Source organism: Dama dama, chromosome 17, assembly GCF_033118175.1.
Source record: "Dama dama isolate Ldn47 chromosome 17, ASM3311817v1, whole genome shotgun sequence".
Taxonomy (NCBI): Eukaryota; Metazoa; Chordata; class Mammalia; order Artiodactyla; family Cervidae; genus Dama; species Dama dama.
Window position 1 is genome coordinate 27992807 of NC_083697.1, and position 18790 is coordinate 28011596.

Sequence of the window (18790 nt, forward strand, 5' to 3'; positions counted from 1 at the left end):
AGAAACCCTTGTTGCCTGTATCATTCTGCCCTTGTCCAAAGATCCTTGAGGGGCATAAGTAGCCTATAGCTTCCTATCTCTGAGCTCTGGGCTGTTTCCAGAGTCTGCACAAAATTCAGAGATTACCTGAGTGTTCTGGAAATTAGCCATCTGACTGTGGGCCCTGAGTATGGAAAGCTATATAGGTGAAGGGTTAGAAATGGCCAATTAGTAGGAGTAGCTTTGGACACATGGAACTAAACTCACTTCTTAGCAATGGCGCAACCCTTTTAGGTTGAATAATAAAAATGTTAAACTTCAGAAGGTAAGAGATGAGGGAGGAAAAGCAGAAATTTTTCTTTTCCAGTTTCCTTGGCAGCATTACTGACTGCTCCAAGGAAAAATGCTTTGGGACAATTTCAGCTCAGGGGGCAGCAATGACCCACACTGACTCTCCATTTCCACCAGCTGCAAGGACATCTTATTTGATCCAGTCTCTCAACCTCACTTAGATACAAGCAATTGCTACCTCTCCCAACAAATTATCATGAAGAGGGAAGGAGAGAAAAAAGCAAGATATCTTCACCAGCCACCACATATCCAAAGCATCAGGAAATCTTCTAAGCTCTTAAAAGATATCCAGTGTTCTACAGATTCACACTACATCAACCACTACAAACCTGATCCATGTCGCCATTACCTCCTGTCAGGATTATCGCAAGTCTCCATCCCATGCTCTCCTTAAAGTTTATTCTCAAGAAAGCGACCAGAGTGATTCTTTTAAAACTGCATCACATCATCTCACATCTCACATCTCTGCTTAAAATCCTCTCATGTCTTCCCATTCCACTCATAATAAAAGCCAAAATCCTTACAATAGCCTAGAAGGCCCTTCTTAGTTTTTCTGCTTTACCCTCCCATATTCCATGGGATCCACAGAGCCATCTACATCAACTTCTTTCCTAGAATATGTCAAGCATGCTACAACCACAGGACTCTGGAACTGGCTTTTGAGTCTATGTTCCAGTTGATCTGCTCCTGCTTTCTACTCAGAATATTCTTTTGTCCAGTGTGTTTTCCACCAAGATAACCACGTGACAAACTCCATAGTTTTCTTTAAATCTTTGCCCAATGAGGTTAATCCCAATCACCTCATTTAAAACAACAAGTCCTCACCCCTACCCCAATTCCTCCCAATTCTCCACCTTGTTCTTTATTTTTTCACAGAAGTGAAGTGAAAGTCACTCAGTCATGTCTGACTCTTTGCAACCCTATTGACTATATAGTGCATGGAATTCTCCAGGCCAGAATATTAGAGTGAGTAGCCATTCCCTTCTCCAGTGGATCTTCCCGACTCAGAAATTGTACCAGGGTTTCCTGCATTGCAGGTGGATTCTTTACCAGCTGAGCTAACAATAGCCTGCACTAATCATTTTTTAGAATACCATATAATTTACTTATTCATTATATTTATTACCTACCCCCAAATAGATCAATATAAACTCTACTAGGGGATGGACTCACTAAATAATTATTAAATTAATGAGTGAAAATAAAAGCTTTGATACAAAGTATAGTGGAGACTGAAGCCATCATTTCTTCATATAGCCATCATTTCTCAAATAAGAGAATGTCAGATGACATTTTCCAGCTGTCTCTCACCACCAAGCCTCCTCTTCTGTATACTCTTCACTGTGAAACCAAGACTAATATTTTGTAAAATTATACATTCTCTTATTGCCTGAATTTGTTAGGTTCTGTAATGGGAGTCAGTAGAAGGAACTCAGAATGTAGAAGGGGAAAGATTATGGTTAGCAGCATTCTAGAGGCAGCAAACAGTTTACACCCATTGCTACCATCTTTCAACAACTCCAGCACAAGCTTTCCATGCAGCCAAGAGATAACAGTAAAGATCGTGCTGCACCCCTTTAACAATCAGATACCAACCACACCACGTTCCCTCACCTGAAGACACAGTTTACAATTTTTCTTTTTTCTGTGTTAATAATATTTTCCTTAATAAGCATATGCAGCACAAGTAATAAAAGTTTTAAGAGTATTATTCTGAGGAGAAGAGTAAAACAATTTAATTGGAATTCACAGGAAATCTCTCCATTTTTTCAAGGTTACCATGCCTTGCAAACTTGAAAAACAATTGCTACAGGTTTTTAAAGGTCAGAATATTTGGCTATTGATAGGCAGATGATATCACAATTAGGGGAAATTAACACAATTACACTCTAAATATAATGTCACACTCATAAAGGAATGGTGTAAATTAGAAAGAAACTCCCTTGACTCTGACAAGCCAAACAAGCAGTGATGAATAGTCCAATCTCCTCCTAAAGAACTTGAACCTCTGCCTGGGCTGAGATTTCAGGAGGACGAGATGAAGACCTCTTTTAATTAACTTTACATTTTTTTTAGCAATGAAACATTCTTTTCAGTTTATAACAAGACGCCCACAGCCCATTCTAAAATGTATTGGAAAGAATGTAGAAAAGGATTCTAGTGTATGAATCAAAAAGGCATCATACAGAGTGAAGTAATTCAGAAAGAGGAAAACAAATTATTGTATATTAAGCCATGTATGTGGAATCTAGAAAAATGCTACAGATGAACCTACTTGCAGGGCAGGAATAGAGATACAGATGTAGAGAAGAGATGTATGGATGCATGAGGCAGGGGGAAGGAAGAGTGGGATGAGCTGGGAGATTGGAATTGACATGTATACACAATCATGTGCAAAACAGATAGCTAGTGTGAACCTGCTGCATAGCCCAGCTCGCGGTGCCCTTGGATGACCTAGAGGGGTGGGATGGGCGTGGGAGGGGTGGGAGCGAAGTCCAGTAAGAAAGGGATGTATGAATACAAATAGCTGAATGACTTCATTTTACAGCAGAAACTAGCATAACATTGTAAAGCAACTAACTCCAATGTTTTTAAAGGCATCAGAATTTTGTCCTACATTCTAAATCAGAATCATTATCTATACCAGAGGTTTCAATTGTTAGAGTCCATCTTCCTCCAGCCTCCAAATACCCTGAGTCAATCTGGGTGGGAAGTCCTAGTTAGCCTGAGAGGATAAATGAATTTTAAATGAATTTAACTGTTGAGCATATGTTTATGCACTAGACTAAAGAAGCACTAAGACATGTAAAGCCTCAGCTTTGTGTTCCTAAAATTTAGGCAGACCCTCAAAGTATAAGACTCTTCATTTGGCAAAGCACCATTAACACTTAAATACTTAAGTGTAGTGGGTAGTTTGCAAGATGCATGGATGAATGAACTGAGGGTTTTAAGTAAGAGAAACAGGCTCAAAAATGTTGGGTAAAAAAAAAAAAAAAAAAATGTTGGGTATTAGGGAAGGAATGGGTTTCCCTGGTGGCTCAGATGGTAAAGAATCTGCCTGAAATGGAGGAGACGAGGGTTTGATCCCTGGGTCAGGAACATCCCCTGGAGAAAGGAATGTCAACCCATTTCAGTATTCTTGCTTGGAGAATCCTATGGACAGAGGAGCCTGGCAGGCTACAGTCCATGAGGTCACAAAGAGTCAAACATGACTAAGCGAATAACACACACAAAGGTAAGGAATACAGGCATCTCAAAGACAATGTTGCATGCTTAAAAATAGTTTATATATTCAAAGAATTAATGCTAAAATGCAAATCTTGACAAATACATCTAATTACTAAAGAATGAAGGGATCTGACTGAAATTAAACTTTTTCTGCATACACAATAAAGGTATAAAAAGAAGAACATAAATTCCTGGCCAACATTCTTTACCTTTTTATTCCAAACCCTTGCAAGTACAGGTACAGAATCACAGTTTATTTACTAAAAAATAGTCATCCAGGCTAAAATGCTCAAAAAACTTGTGAAATTTACCTCCCAACTCACCAAAGCAGACCCTGCTGCTACACAAGAATTCCATTTCATCTTACCTCATCTTTTTATGTTGCATCTCCTCAACCCAGCCATCCTGTACCACCACTGGCCAAGTCAGTGCTCTGCTTTTATCCTCCCTTTACACTATCCCAAGGTTGGGTCTGCAATACTAATAGTGGAAGTGGCAAAGAGATAGCTGTCTGCAAACTCAAAAACTTTAGAAAGAATGTTAGTCCTCTAAAATGTAAAGAACAAGGTGATGATATGGAAAACACAGACCTGTGATGCATTAATTAAAGTTGGTAGCTTAACTACCTCAAATTAAAAATAAACAATAGTTTCAGAAATCAGATGTGCATTCCTTGAGAGACAAAAACTAAAAATAGTCCTCACAAACATAGCCAATTTAAAGTCATGAAATATTGTATTTATTTGAAGAATTTGACTTCTAAATATCAAACACATATTTGCATTAGTACAAGTAATGATCAATTAAATGCGTGAAAAAAATGTATATTATAAAATAATCCTTAAATATATTAAACAGTTTATTTTTCACACAAAGTTCAAAGATAGAATTTCTGTCTTTGAGAAGGAAGATGTGGTTCTCCTCCAAGCTGAGTGAATAAACTGAGCTCTTTTCCTCTGCAGCATCAGTATTTTCAAAACCCAGCTTCCCTAAGTGAATCAAAGCATGAGGAAAATGAGTCAGAGGGAAATCTGACCACTAAATGTCTATGAGCACCATTTGTGCTCAAAACAGAATAGACTCCCCACACACCCCATTGTAGACATCACGAAGTGACTCCCAGTTATTTCATCCAATACAAAGCTTAGGATATCCAGGTGGTGTGCAGCCCTCTCCATTTACCTGACTGGAGTTACTCCTTGCACGGCAATCCACAGTCTAAAAGACAAGCATCTGCCCCACCCCATATCCAATGTACAGTGGTGGGAAAGGAACAGAACAAATATAACTACAAACTTAAATTCAAAAAAGGGAAAAAACAGAAGTAAACAGCAGGCACTGGTTTTAGCAATGATCAAATTCTAGAGGAAAAGTATTGTGTCTACTTAGCAGGGGAGAATTTTAGTAGCTGATTTTAACAACTGTCATATCTAAAAACACACGCTTCACAAATACATGTATAGAATCAAATGTAAAAATGAGATGTTATCAGCTCCCTTTACTATTGACTATGATTGTTAGGACACAAAATAAGTAAAAATACTTCTTAAGATTATAAGCATACAAAATAACTAATTATAGTTATTTTTCATCAACTACGCAGACTTTTACCTTTAACATTCTGCATGGCAATTCAACTGCTTATGTTAACATACTGAAAGGTACTGTATCTTCTTAGGTTATTAACATATATTTTAACATTCTGCCTAAGTGTTGAAAATAAAACTTTTAATATAGAAGATTTAAATATTTCAGAAAATTGTGTTTTCAGGTTTTATAAGTATGAATATAGGAAAGAAATTTTTAGGCAGTTTTCCTTTTTGTTCCTGGATTATTGGAAACCTTCTTTCAGACTTGGAAATCCAAATTCATAGTAAACCAAAATTAAGCAACTGCTTTGAAAGTTCTTTTGACCCTGATATGACAATTACAGTACTTATGCTAGCTCTTCTCCTCAAGCTGAAAAACCTATCACCCCATCTATCTCAAGTTCAAAGAGATGACTGTTTCCTCCCAATGGCTTAACTTCTCTTAGATTTCACCTCCTAATTTCTCTCAGGAATCAAAGGAACTCCAGCAAACATGAATCAATCATTTCCTTTTTTTCCCATCAGAGTCCATGAAGATCAGGATCAAGTTTAAAATGTAGTTTACTTACCTCACATAGTAACAAAAGAGCAGACTATTAAGGATAGCCATGTATAGATAAAGGTGAAAGCAGCTAAAACTTATCTAAACATTATATAATTGCTTTGGTACTAATACTCCTCAATGATCATACAAAAATTCATAGTTCAGCACAGGGTTGAGACAACTGTAATTTTTAAATTTATCATTATGCTAACCCTCAGACACTGTGAGTATATACAGACTATGAGGGTACAGAACATTCACAATAATCCATAATATTATGCCAAGGACATAAGGGTTTCCTTGCTATGTAGACGTAGAGATTGCTCCGTTTATTTTGTCTGTTTTCAACAAAAAACACTTATGTGAAGGCAAGAGAAAATCATGCCCAATTTAGTAAAATATTTTTAAAGTTCACATAATTATTTCAACAAATAAAATTCATCATCTTCAATCAGCTTCACCCTCTTTATTACCAATTGAAGCATTTAGACTATATTTTTAAATCATGCATAGCTTATTAATTTTTATACAGCCTTATAAGGTGAAATATTATAACTATTTATTTACTAATTTAGTAAATAAATGAAAACACAAACATTTTAAGCATCTTGCCCAAATTGTGCAGCTTGCTTTTGGTGAAAATAAAGCTCTGAATCCAGAGTATTTGATTCCAGAAGCTATATCTATACCTTTGACTAGTAATTTGTGAGATCCAGCTACATAAAATGAAATAAAGGTTATGTATGTCTGTCTCTGACTCTGCTAATAAGCTTAGGAAGCAAAGAATCCTGACACATTCTGATACTGTAATCTTTAAAGTATGGATAGTATATATTGCATTTGGTGGTTTTGAAGTAGATGAACTACTACCATCAAACATTTCAAAACATGTAGAATTTTCAGAGAAGATCCTGACCAGTTAAATGCTGAAACATCTTATGAGGTCTGGTTACCCCAATAAATAAATGTCAGTCCTGGTTCTTAGTCTAAGCCTGCAGCATCCCAGAGTTAACTCCAAATTCAATAGTTGAGTAATATTAGCAAATCTCACAAGCAACTGGAGAAGATATCAGAATACTACCTAACTAGCATATTAGCTTCCTACATGGAAAAATAATTATTCAGGAAATTTATTGAGAATGGAATGAGAACAAGAGTTACAGTCATTTTCTTTTATTAGTTTTCTCTGTTTTTCCTTGGACAATTCTTTAACTATGACTAAGACACTATTGACGACTATAACATCTGTTCTTTTGAATCGCTCTTGTTGAATCCTCAAAATGCTATGCCCCAGTTTCATTTGTCAACAAATAATTTCACTATAATATAGCAAAGGATTAAAGAATATATTTATCAGGTGCCTTGGAAAGAGCACCTCTGTCTGCATGGGAAAATTTAGAAGAAAAAAAGGAGATGTATAGAGAAAAATTTTCACAGAAGAGGTGATGCTTGAGCTGAATCCTCAAGGATAAATCTCTTCTCCAAGGAGAAGAAAAAGTGAAGCACAGAGAACAGAGTGTACAGGGCCAAGGAGGCCTAAATAATCTACATTTTCCCAACTAACTTTTAAATTACTCTTAAAGTTAAAAGTAAACAAAGCTAACAGTACATCATTAGGCAACCCTAAAATTATCTTGAGGCTTGACTATGTCAAATAATAAATCACTTCCACTAGGCAGAGCCAGTTACTTTTTATAACATCAATTTAGATTCACACAAAGTGCCCTCCTCACATTCTCCTTAGGTTCTTCAAACCATGCATCAATGTCATAAGAATGGATGCTAATCTGATTACAAATGATCAAGGCCTTTCTCCTCTGTAACATTTCAGATCAAACTCAGAGTCCAGTGTGTTTCCTAAGTCAGTAAAGGCAATTAAAAAAATTTTTTTTTTAGAGATTCTAATTTTTACTTGAAAAATAAAAATAAAAAACTATATATTGGGAATTGAACTACTATATTTTTTCTTTCACCCATGGTTTCTGGCCAGTAATGTTCTATCAAACACTGTAATAAGACAATGTACTGAATCTAAGCAGATGACCAGTAAAGCTGTTTGCTATCTCCTACTCCTGCTAAGCTAGACCATGGAACACTATTTTGGTATGATTATTTTGACAGCCAAGCAGGAAGCACAGAGCCCCTACCCCAAACCTAAGGAGCTGATTTACATAGAAAGGGTTTTAAGCAAACCTGCACAAACAGGAACATGGTCTAAGAAAAGGAGATCTTTTAGACTACTTCCAGCATACATTCATTGGCACCCAGTGAAATGGACCATCAAGGTAGAAAGCATTTTAGCTTTCACAACACTAACAGCTAAAAAGCACTCAGCATATAATACTTTGATCTTGAAGTGGGTAATCACGGAAGTTTCAAGACTATATCCACTAGGTTGGCCTGAGTATTCACCTACAAAAATATTTTTTTCAAAACATGTGAACTAGGGTTATAGAAACAATGGGACAACATCTGGACCTCTAGAAGACAGTGACACAAAGACAGAACATCTAAGACTAGGAATTCATTTTCACATTAGCTTTTAGGTAAAGGAAATCTCTGTAAGTTGATTCCTACTAGCTGTGATGGTAGGATTTTCAAAAATCTTGAGATGGGCAGCTAGCTTGAGTTAACCCCTAGGTAATTACTCCCGGTCAAAACGCCCACTGAGGCTGCAGGACTGTGATCCATATAAAGAGCTGAAAAGCCTGATGGGATATGCAAGGCCGGTTGGGCCAAGAAAGTTGGTGATGATGGATTTTCCCAACACAGACACCCTGACATGAATGCTGGGGACAGGAATCCCAGGTGGAATGCTGGACTTGGGTTTGCTGCAGGAGCCAGACTCCGAAGTCTGAGAGAGGTGTCTACTCGGGGAGGAGTACTAGGGTTACCAAAAACAAGAACGCCTTGTCCCAGGAAGGTCAGGTAATTTTCTTCTGACCCATCAATACTTAACATTAATGAGTTGCAGAACAGAGTCAGGACGTATTCTTCTGACATCATTAGCCAAAGCCTCTCCCACTCTATTGAGTTGGTGACGTCCAGGAAGAGCCCACGGCCTGGAGGTGGGGCCTAGGGCCGCAGACTGTTCTGGGAGGCTGGCATGGAAGATGATTTGCACAGTGAAGTCACCACTAAAACGCTGTTCAAGTCCAGTCCGCGGCCCTCTTTTTCTGCTCAATAGTCCAGAAACATTTCTTTAAAAGCCAGGAAATCCGTAAATGTGAGCAGCATGTCGGAAATGTCACCAGCCACTTCATCTTTATGGTGCTGTAAAGTTGTAGTGAAAGCCGCCATGTTAAATCCAGGAATCCGCTCCAACTGCTGTTCTTCTATATGCTTTTCTACCAAAGAAATGTCTTTATTAAAAATAGGCGTGTAGGTTAGCTTATTCTCTTCTGTGTCTTCAAACTCCCGGTAGTACTTATCCATGAAATTCCTCTGTAATAACTGGAACTCATCATCCATAATGTCCTCTAAATATCCAACCATAGCATCAAACACTGCATCCGAGGCGTAAGAGAAGGATAGCGCGAAGCTCTCTTCCTCTAGGGCATCCATCGCCACCGCCGCACCCACTGCGCGTGGGACGGCGGACTCGCTGGCCTTCCACCCCTGCCTGTGACCAGACCGCAGCCTCTGCTTCCCTCTGCAGAGCTCCCACTGGCCTCCGGGAGGCCCCGCTGCCAAGGCCACGGCCGGCTCACGGCCCAGCCGGGTAGCGCCTGCGCCCCACGCCCCAGCCTCAGTCTCCCCGGCTGCGGACACACGCCGGCCGGGCCTCGCAGTCGTGCAAGGCCTCACTAAGCTCCAAAAAAAATTTTTTTTAATTATTTTACACTATTTGTACAAGCTATTGGAGCTACTGGATACATAACATTTTATTTTAACCCAGCAACATTAATGAAATCATTTTTGCTTCAGGAAGACTTTAATGTAAAACAGATGAACTTACTGCATGTCTGAGACTAATTTCTTAAGATTAGGGATGATAAGGAAAAGACGAGTCAGGTAGGAGTAAAGAGATCAAGGACTTGAGGTGGAGGGGGTAAGAAAGATATGGAGATCAAGAAAGTAATAACATCAAGTTCACAATGAGGTGAAGATCATGTATGAAGTAAAGGTAATGAATCCATGTCAGAGTGCCCTTCCTCAGAACCTTTTCTACTGCTCCTGAGTAGATTACTAATACTTATGTCCATGAGATAACAAAAAAAAATAATTCCAAGGCACTATTCCAACACCAACAAAATTTTCCCATATTTGCCATTTATTAATATTTAACAGATATATGCAATATAAAAATAGCTACAAAGATAGATAAAATAACTTTGCTAAATAACTATATTAACTAGGGTAGTCTTCCTTGGAATTACTATTTTTTAATTCAATATTACAGTTAAAACTTTGAATAGATTTTTAAAGGATGAAGTTCAGCACAGAAATTCCATACCACATTCTAATATTTTCAATAAAATTATTCTAATAAGCTATCCTAAAATTAGGAGTTTGGAATTAACATATACACACTACTATATATAAAAAAGATAAACAACAAGGACCTTCTGTATGGCACACAGAACTATATTCAATATCTTGTAATAACTTAGAATCTGAAAAGAACAGATATATATGTATAACTGAATTGCTTTGCTGTATACTTTAAACTAACACAACACTGTTAACTAACTATACTTCAATTTTTTAAAAAGCTATCCTAGACATAAGATTAAAAAAAAAAGAATGGGTTCTGTCCTTATCCTTCCTATTGAATGAAGCTCTTCCATTTTCGCTTATGACTGGGAAGACAATAATCAAAATATTTATTGTTCAGTCTCATTATACCAGCACTTGTGTCAAGCACATGAAATACCATTAAGAACAAAATAGAGTCTGAGACATCATAGAACTTATAGTCAAGTGAAGGAGACAATACTCAAATAATTACATGGATATGCATTTAATGATTACCATGGAAGAGTTGGGAAGGAAATATTCACAGTGAGAATGCAATTGGAGAAACATAACCTCATTTGAGAACACGGGGAGGATTCCTGAAAAAGAGACATTTAAACAGAAACCTAAGCTGATCCTGATTTAGATTATCCTTAAGAATATGGGAGATTCCTTTTTCAGGCAGAGAAGAAAAGTGTATACAAATGCTCTGAAGCAGGAACTTGTCTTGCTTGTGAAACTAAAAGAAGGTTATCAAGGCTCCAGAGGTAAATACTGAGGGAGTATGACATGAGAGGAAGGCAGCACCATGAGCTGGCTGCTCTACCTCTGCCTTTTGTGACTTCTCAAGTGATAAGTACTTACCCCATAAAACCCAACTCACAAATTCTTACATCAGTCTCTGAAAGAGAGATGAACTCTAAATGAGGATCAACAAAGAATCTCCAATATCCTCTCCATTTCCCACAGCTCCACAGAGACTCTCGTTGTGGTTAACATGTTTTAATTCTAAAGACTACTTATCTTACAAGACAACTCAGGAGCATTTGTCATATATGATCCCTTCCTTCTTGGGATGCTTCTTTTGGATCAAGAAACTTCAGCCATTTGGTTTTCTTCCAATCTCACCATCTATACATCCTAGTCTGCTTGACGCTCCTTCTCTCAGTATACATTTGGATACCTTTGAAAATGTATCCAAAGCTAAGTCCTAGGCCCCTTTCTCTTCCCTATCAATATATTCTCCCATCCAGATTCATCATTTTAAATATTCCTATCTCCTAAATCATTGCTTCCAGCTTTGACCTCTCATAGTTCTAGATGTGTATATACAGTTTGACAGCTCTACTTGGATGGAATCTTCACACAAGCATCTCAAATATAATATGACCAAAGAGAACTTGATTTTCCTGCTGTATTATAAGATCTAATATTTCAAGTGCTGTCATGACATCTTTGAGCGTCACAGGATCCCAAAATTCTAGCTGTGAGTTCCCTGCTCTTGCCAGAAATGCTCCTACCCAATAGAAAATGTCTCCCATCTTACTAGTTCCCTATCAGCTGAACCAGCTGCCCCTACCTGGTCCTCAAGCTGACAAAATCACCTGCCTAGCAACTTATGAAATCATTTAACCAAGCTAATCATATCCTACTGCAGGAACCAGAGGGCAGGAACCAGGGGGCAAGTCACCCTCTTGTTACTACAAGACCTACTTCCACAGCCCCTTCTGGTTGACTGTGGCCCGGAGTGCAGCACCTGTTAGACCTGGCATGGCATGTGGTACCCTCTTCCCCTGGGCTGTGAGAATACATGACTAATAAGTCATCGATGTCATCTGTCTAGTGTCAGGTGTTGTTATTTGACCATCTTCTATGATTTGGGACATAGGAGCCCTCCTTCAGCCATGGAATGAATAGGACACGGTCATAACATCCCCAAAATGAATTCCTTCTGATCCACATTTTAATATATAGTGCTACCATCCAACAAGTTGCTTAAGTCAATAAGCTATCTTCTACAATTTTCTTTCCCTCTTACATTTAATCAGTTTGCAAGTCCTATCAACTTTGCCTCAAAAATGTAACCCAAAACTGTTTCTTTCCACCTGCATTGCCTCTCATATTTAGCTAGCATTATCCCTCTCCTAGGGCTTCCCTGGTGGCTCAAATGGTAAAGAATCTACCTGCAATGAAGGAAACCTGGGTTCAATCCCTGAGTTAGGAAGATCCCCTGCAGGAGGGCCTGGCAATCCACTCCAGTATTCTTACTGGGAGAATCCCTGTGGACAGAGGAGCCTGGCGGGCTACAGTCCATGGAGTCACAAAGAGCCAGACATGACTGAGCGACTAAGCACAGCACAGCATCTCTCACCTGTATCAACCCAGTGACCCCCTATCTGGACTCTTAGCCTTAACTCTTACTATGAAAAATTCATTATTCACGCAATAGCCAGTTTAAAAATTCCAGTAGTTTTCTATCATACGTAAAACAAAATATAAATTCTTCTCCTGACTTACAAAGTCTTACATGATTTGATTCTGCTTACTTCCTTGATTAATCTGGCCTTATGCTTCACATCATCCACTCTGTTTCAGCAACGGAACTAAATTCTTCTCTCCCTAGAATTCTTGCCTTTGGGTTTTTAAATTAGTTTCTTTCTGCCAAGCAATACCTTCCTTCTGATCTTATCATGGCTGGTTAATTATTGTCAATCAGATCTCAGTTAAAATATTTCTTCTTAGATATATTTCCTGATCTCTCAGTCCCCACCTTATCACCTCATACATTTTTTGATCTGATACCTTGCTTGTTGATTTATTTACTCATTTACTTGATAACTGTCTCCCATATCAGACTGGGAGCTGTACCTTGACTGGCTTATGTACCAAGGGAATCTCAGTACCCAGGGCCATGTCTGACATATAAGGAAAATTAATACAAAATGGCTCAAAGAATAAATGAATGAAGCAAAGGAACGCAGCTGTTAAAGTATAAAGTTTGGATAAATACAGGCCATTGTTCCAATCCTGCTAGCTTTGTGATCTTTCTGAATCTTAATTTTCTTCTGTAGAATGGGGAAAATAACTGTTTCACAGGGGTTTCCTGTGAAACTCATATTATGAGTCTCATGTTTCTAAACAATTCCTAAAATGCAGTACCTACATAATAATAAAAACCACTATTAAACAGACACGGTCAACTGCAGTCAGCCTCTAATAACTTTTGAGACAGCACACAGAAGGAAGTAAAATTGGAATTAGGAAATTCTAATTTACTCAGATTACTTGACTCTTAGACAGTTTTTTAAACAGGATTGAATAGAACTCATATAACTTCCTGGGAGCATCTAGTCAAAATCCATTTTTAAAATTATAACAAAATAAATAAACTGTAAATAAGAAGCATGTACAAGAGACAGGTTGCCCTTTATACTTTATTAGACTGAGTTCTAATCTTGTTTATTTTTAAATCATATCTCCCAAACTCTGCTTAAGCCTCAGTACAATTGTATAGAAATATACAAAAGTTATGGTGCTGTAGCACCACACTGAAAATTTTAGAAGATCCTTGTGATCACAAGAGTGAAACAAATTAAATATGCAGTTTTAAAAAGCTGAAACACAGTTTAACTTGCCTCACTCTTTTGAACTACGAATGCTATGTATTTCACATTATTGAGAAATGATTCAGAGTATGTATTTAACAAAATTTGTTAACAAGAAGAAATTAATTTTATCATGAAACATGATTTTCTTTATAGATTTATGTGTAGTACTTAACACTGAACATTTGTCAGAAAAAGATGTTGAGCATTTTCCCCCAAATTATTCTGCTTCACACCATCACCAACATAAAACATATAATGTACTACTTGATGATAGGAAGTCTTCTATTTTAGGTTACAGGGCTATGTCAAGTCCAATAAGTCACCACCAAAAATAAAATCCAACAGTGAACTCAAGATTTAAGTAACATTTGAAAGCAACTACTGACATTCCTTGCATGGGATTTGAAATCTGTTAATGCTGTATAGTACTCCCTTGTTCTATGGTTGAACATCAGATATTTCCAGTGTTTGGACATTACAAAGAATGATGCTATATAATATTCTTGTATTTGTCTCTAGGTGCCTTCATCATAGAGTTTTAGGGCATATGTTAGTTCAGCTTTAGTAGGTACTGTCAAAAGTGGTTGCAATAATTGACACTCTCATGGGCAGTCTACAAATATCCCATTTACTGCGTGTCCTCAACCACTTTGAGACTGTTTTTCACATTAGCTGTCCTGTCCTTTATTGTTTTAATTTGTGTTTCAGTGATGTACAAAAAAGATCTTCACAACCCAGATAATCATGATGGTGTGATCACTCACCTAGAGCCAGACATCCTGGAATGTGAAGTCAGGTGGGCCTTAGGAAGCAGCACTACAAACAAAGCTAGTGGAGGTGATGGAATTCCAGTTGAGCTATTTCAAATCCTGGAAGATGATGCTGTGAAAGTGCTGCACTCAATATGCCAGCAAATTTGGGAAACTCAGCAGTGGCCACAGGACTAAAAAAGGTCAGTTTTCATTCCAATCCCAAAGAAAGGCAATGCCAAAGAATGCTCAAACTACCGCACGATTGCACTCATCTCACATACTAGTAAAGCAATGCTCAAAAATCTCCAAGCCAGGCTTCAGCAATACATGAACTGTGAACATCCAGATGTTCAAGCTGGTTTTAGAAAAGGCAGAAGAACAAGAGATCAAGTTGCCAACATCTGCTGGATCATCGAAAAAGCAAGAGAGTTCCAGAAAAACATCTATTTCTGCTTTATTGACTATGCCAAAGCCTTTGACTGTGTGGATCACAATAAACTGTGGAAAATTCTGAAAGAGATGGGAATACCAGACCACCTGACCTGCCTCTTGAGAAACCTGTATTCAGGTCAGGAAGCAACAGTTAGAACTGGACATGGAACAACAGACTGGTCCCAAATCAGGAAAGGAGTACATCAAGGCTATATATTGTCACCCTGCTTATTTAACTTATATGCAGAGTACATCATGAGAAACGCTGGGCTGGATGAAGCACAAGCTGGAATCAAGACTGCCGGGAGAAATATCAATAACCTCAAATATGCAGATGAACCCACCCTTATGGCAGAAAGTGAAGAAGAACTGAAGAGTCTCTTGATGAAAGTGAAAGAGGAGAGTGAAAAACTTGGCTTAAAGCTCAACATTCAGAAAACTAAGATCATGGCACCTGGTCCCATCACTTCACGGCAAATAATTGGGGAAACAGTGGAAACAGTGGCTGACTATATTTTTCTGGGCTCTAAAATCACTGCAGATGGTGATTGCAGCCATGAAATTAAAAGAAGCTTGCTCCTTGGAAGGAAAGTTATGACCAACCTAGAAAGCATATTAAAAAGCAGAGACATTACTTTGCCAACAAAGGTCCATCTAGTCAAGGCTGTGGTTTTTCCAGTGGTCATGTATGGATGTGAGAGTTGGACTGTGAAGAAAGCTAAGTGCTTGAAGAATTGATGCTTTTGAACTGTGGTGTTGGAGGAGACTCTTGAGAGTCCCTTGGACTTCAAGGAGATCCAATCAGTCCATCCTAAAGGAGATCAGTCCTGGGTGTTCATTGGTAGGACTGATGTTGAAGCTGAAACTCCAGTACTTTGGCCACCTCATGGGAAGAGCTGACTCATTTGAAAGGACCCTGACGCTGGGAAAGATTGAGGGCAGGAGGAGAAGGGGACGACAGAGGATGAGATGGTTGGATGGCATCACCAACTCAATGGACATGGGTTTGGGTGGACTTCAGGAGTTGGTGATGGACAGGGAGGCCTGGTGTGCTGTAGTTCATGGGGTCGCAAAGAGTCGGACATGACTGAGCACTGAACTGAACTGAACTGAACTGAACTGAACTGATGACCAGTGAAACTGAGTCCCCTTTTAAAAACATATTGGTTGTATAGATCTATTCTTGGAAGTGCTGCCTTGAGTGTTTTGCTTGAAATCTATTGAGGAAAACACAGGCAGGACACACATAAATCACTGCTATTTTTTTTTTTTTTTTTTTTGCAACTGTCTCCTAAGACAGAGGGACTTCCCTTGTAGCTCAATCAGTAAAGAATCCACCTGCAATGCAAGAGATCCAGGTTTGATCCTTGGGTTTGAAAGATCCCCTGGAGAAGTAAATGGCTACCAACTGCAGTATTCCTGCCTGGTAAATCCCATGGACAGAGGAGTCTGACAGGTTACAGTCCATGGAGTCACAAGAGTTGGACAGAACTTAGCAACCAAAACACCACCACCTAAGGCAGATCTTGGTCCCATTACTTAATGGCAAATAGAAGCGGAGAAAGTGGAAGCAGTAACACATTTTATTTTCTTGGGTTCCAGAATCACTGCTGATGGTGACTACAGCCATGAAATTAAAAGATGCTTGCTTCTTGGAAGAAAAACTATGACAAACCTAGACAGTGTATTAAAAAGCAGAGCCATCACTGCTGACAAAGGTCCATATAGTCAAAGTTATGGTTTTTCCAATAGTCATGTACAGATGTTAGAGGTGAACAATAAAGAAGGCTGAGAGCTGAATAATTGATGCTTTTGCATTGTGGTGCTGGAGAAGACTCCTGAGAGTCTGTTGGAAAGTAAGAAAATCAAACCAGTCAATCCTAAAGGAAATCAACCCTGAATATTCATTGGAAGGACTGATGCTGAAGCTGAAGCTCCAATACTTTGGCCACCTGATGCCAAGATACGAATCACCGGAAAAGACCCTGATGCTGGGAAAGATTGAAGACAGAAGAAGGGGGTGACAGAGGATGAGATGGTTGGATGGCATCACCGACTCAATGGACATGAATTTGAGCAAACTCCAGGAGATAGTCGAGGACAGGAAACCTGGCATGCTGCAGTCCATGGGGTTGCAAAGAGTCAGACACGACTTAGCAAGTGAACAATAACTTAAGACAAAGGAAACGAAAGCAAAACTAAACAAGTGAAACATAATTAAACTTAAAAGTTTGCATAGCAAAGGAAACCATGGACAAAATGAAAAGAAAAAAGAATGGAGAAAATCTAGCAAATAATATGACTGATAAGGAGTTAATATCCAAAATATGTAAAAAAACCTCAAACATCTCAATATCAAAAAACAAATTATTTTAAAAATGGTCAGAAGACCTGAATAGACATTTTTTGAAGAAGACTTACAGGTGGCCAACAGGCACATGAAAAGATGCTCAACATCACTGATCATCAGAGAAATGCAAATCAAAATCACAGTGAGACTGTGATTACCTGTTAGAATGGCTATCATCAAGAAAAACACAAATAAAAAATGTCAGGGAGGATGTAGAGAAAAGGGAACCCTGCTACACTGTTGGTGCAGATATAAAGTGGCACAGCTGTTACAGAAAATAGTATGGAGGCTCTTCAAAAACTAAAAATAGAACTACATATGATCCAGTAATTCTACTGCTGGGAATATATCCAAAGAAAAATAAAACACTGATTCAGAAAGATACATGTATCCAAATATTCACGGCAGCATTATTTACAGTAGCCAAGACATGGAAGCAACCTAAATGCCTATCAGCAGACAAGTATATAAAGAAAATGTGGTATATATGCATACAATAATTTATTAGTCCTTAAAAAAGAATGAAATTCTGCTTTTTGCAACAATGTGGATGGACCTAGAGGATATCATGCATGTGTGCTAAGTCACTTCAGTTGTGTCCGACTCTTTGCAACCCCATGGACTGTAGCCCACCAGGCTCCTCTGTCAAAGGAATTCTCCAGACAGGTACTGGAGTGAGTTGCCATGTCCTCCTCCAGGTGATCTTCCCAACCCAGGGACTGAACCCGTGTCTCTTATGTCTCCTGCATCGAAAGGTGGTTTCTTTACCACTAGCGCCATGTGAGAAGCCCGGTGGGTATTATGTTTAGAAATAATAAGTCTGCTGAGAAAGACAAATACACCTGTGAACCAACCTCAGGACCATCTGTGTACGAGCTTCTCATTAAACAGACTTAAAGTGGTCCTTATGCCAAATTCATCATAACTGACCTACATACAAACCATGACTGGTTTTCCTTTCTGAGAGATTTGGGCATTAAATTTTGAAAATTCTGATAGATATCTATCAGGAAAAATGATAATATCAATCTCAGTTTCAGTGCAGGGGAACCATTTTATTGGAGAAAATAATATTCAAAGGTCATAAACATATCAATTAATTTATCCTCCAGAAAAACATCTAAAATAAAAGAGTAAGTAGCTTCAGAAAAAATAGATATTTCAAAAATCACAAAATTATAGGCATGTAAAATTCAAAGCATTAAATTCCAGAGCTCCTAACCCCAATGAACTGATACTAATTAAACAGTCATCTAATTGAGGATGCCCCCAAACTGAATTAAGGCTTTATAGTCTTTGTAGACTAATTTATTGCATTTCTCTATGATCAGGATTATACTAAAGCTATACTAAAGCAATATCTATCAAAAAGAATTATATGACAGCCTTTTAAGCACATCTGGTCAATAATAGTTTCACTACATGGAGACTAAAATTAAAATTTTAGTAACTGTAGACACAACTATTTCTTTTCAGTTAACCAACTTTTCTCAATAATT

At 38.2% G+C, this 18790-nt stretch overlaps 1 pseudogene; it reads right to left on the minus strand.

Moving 5' to 3' along the window:
• Positions 1-8766: 8766 nt before the first annotated feature.
• Positions 8767-9255, minus strand: LOC133071890 (ADP-ribosylation factor-like protein 2-binding protein; annotated as a pseudogene).
• Positions 9256-18790: the final 9535 nt, after the last annotated feature.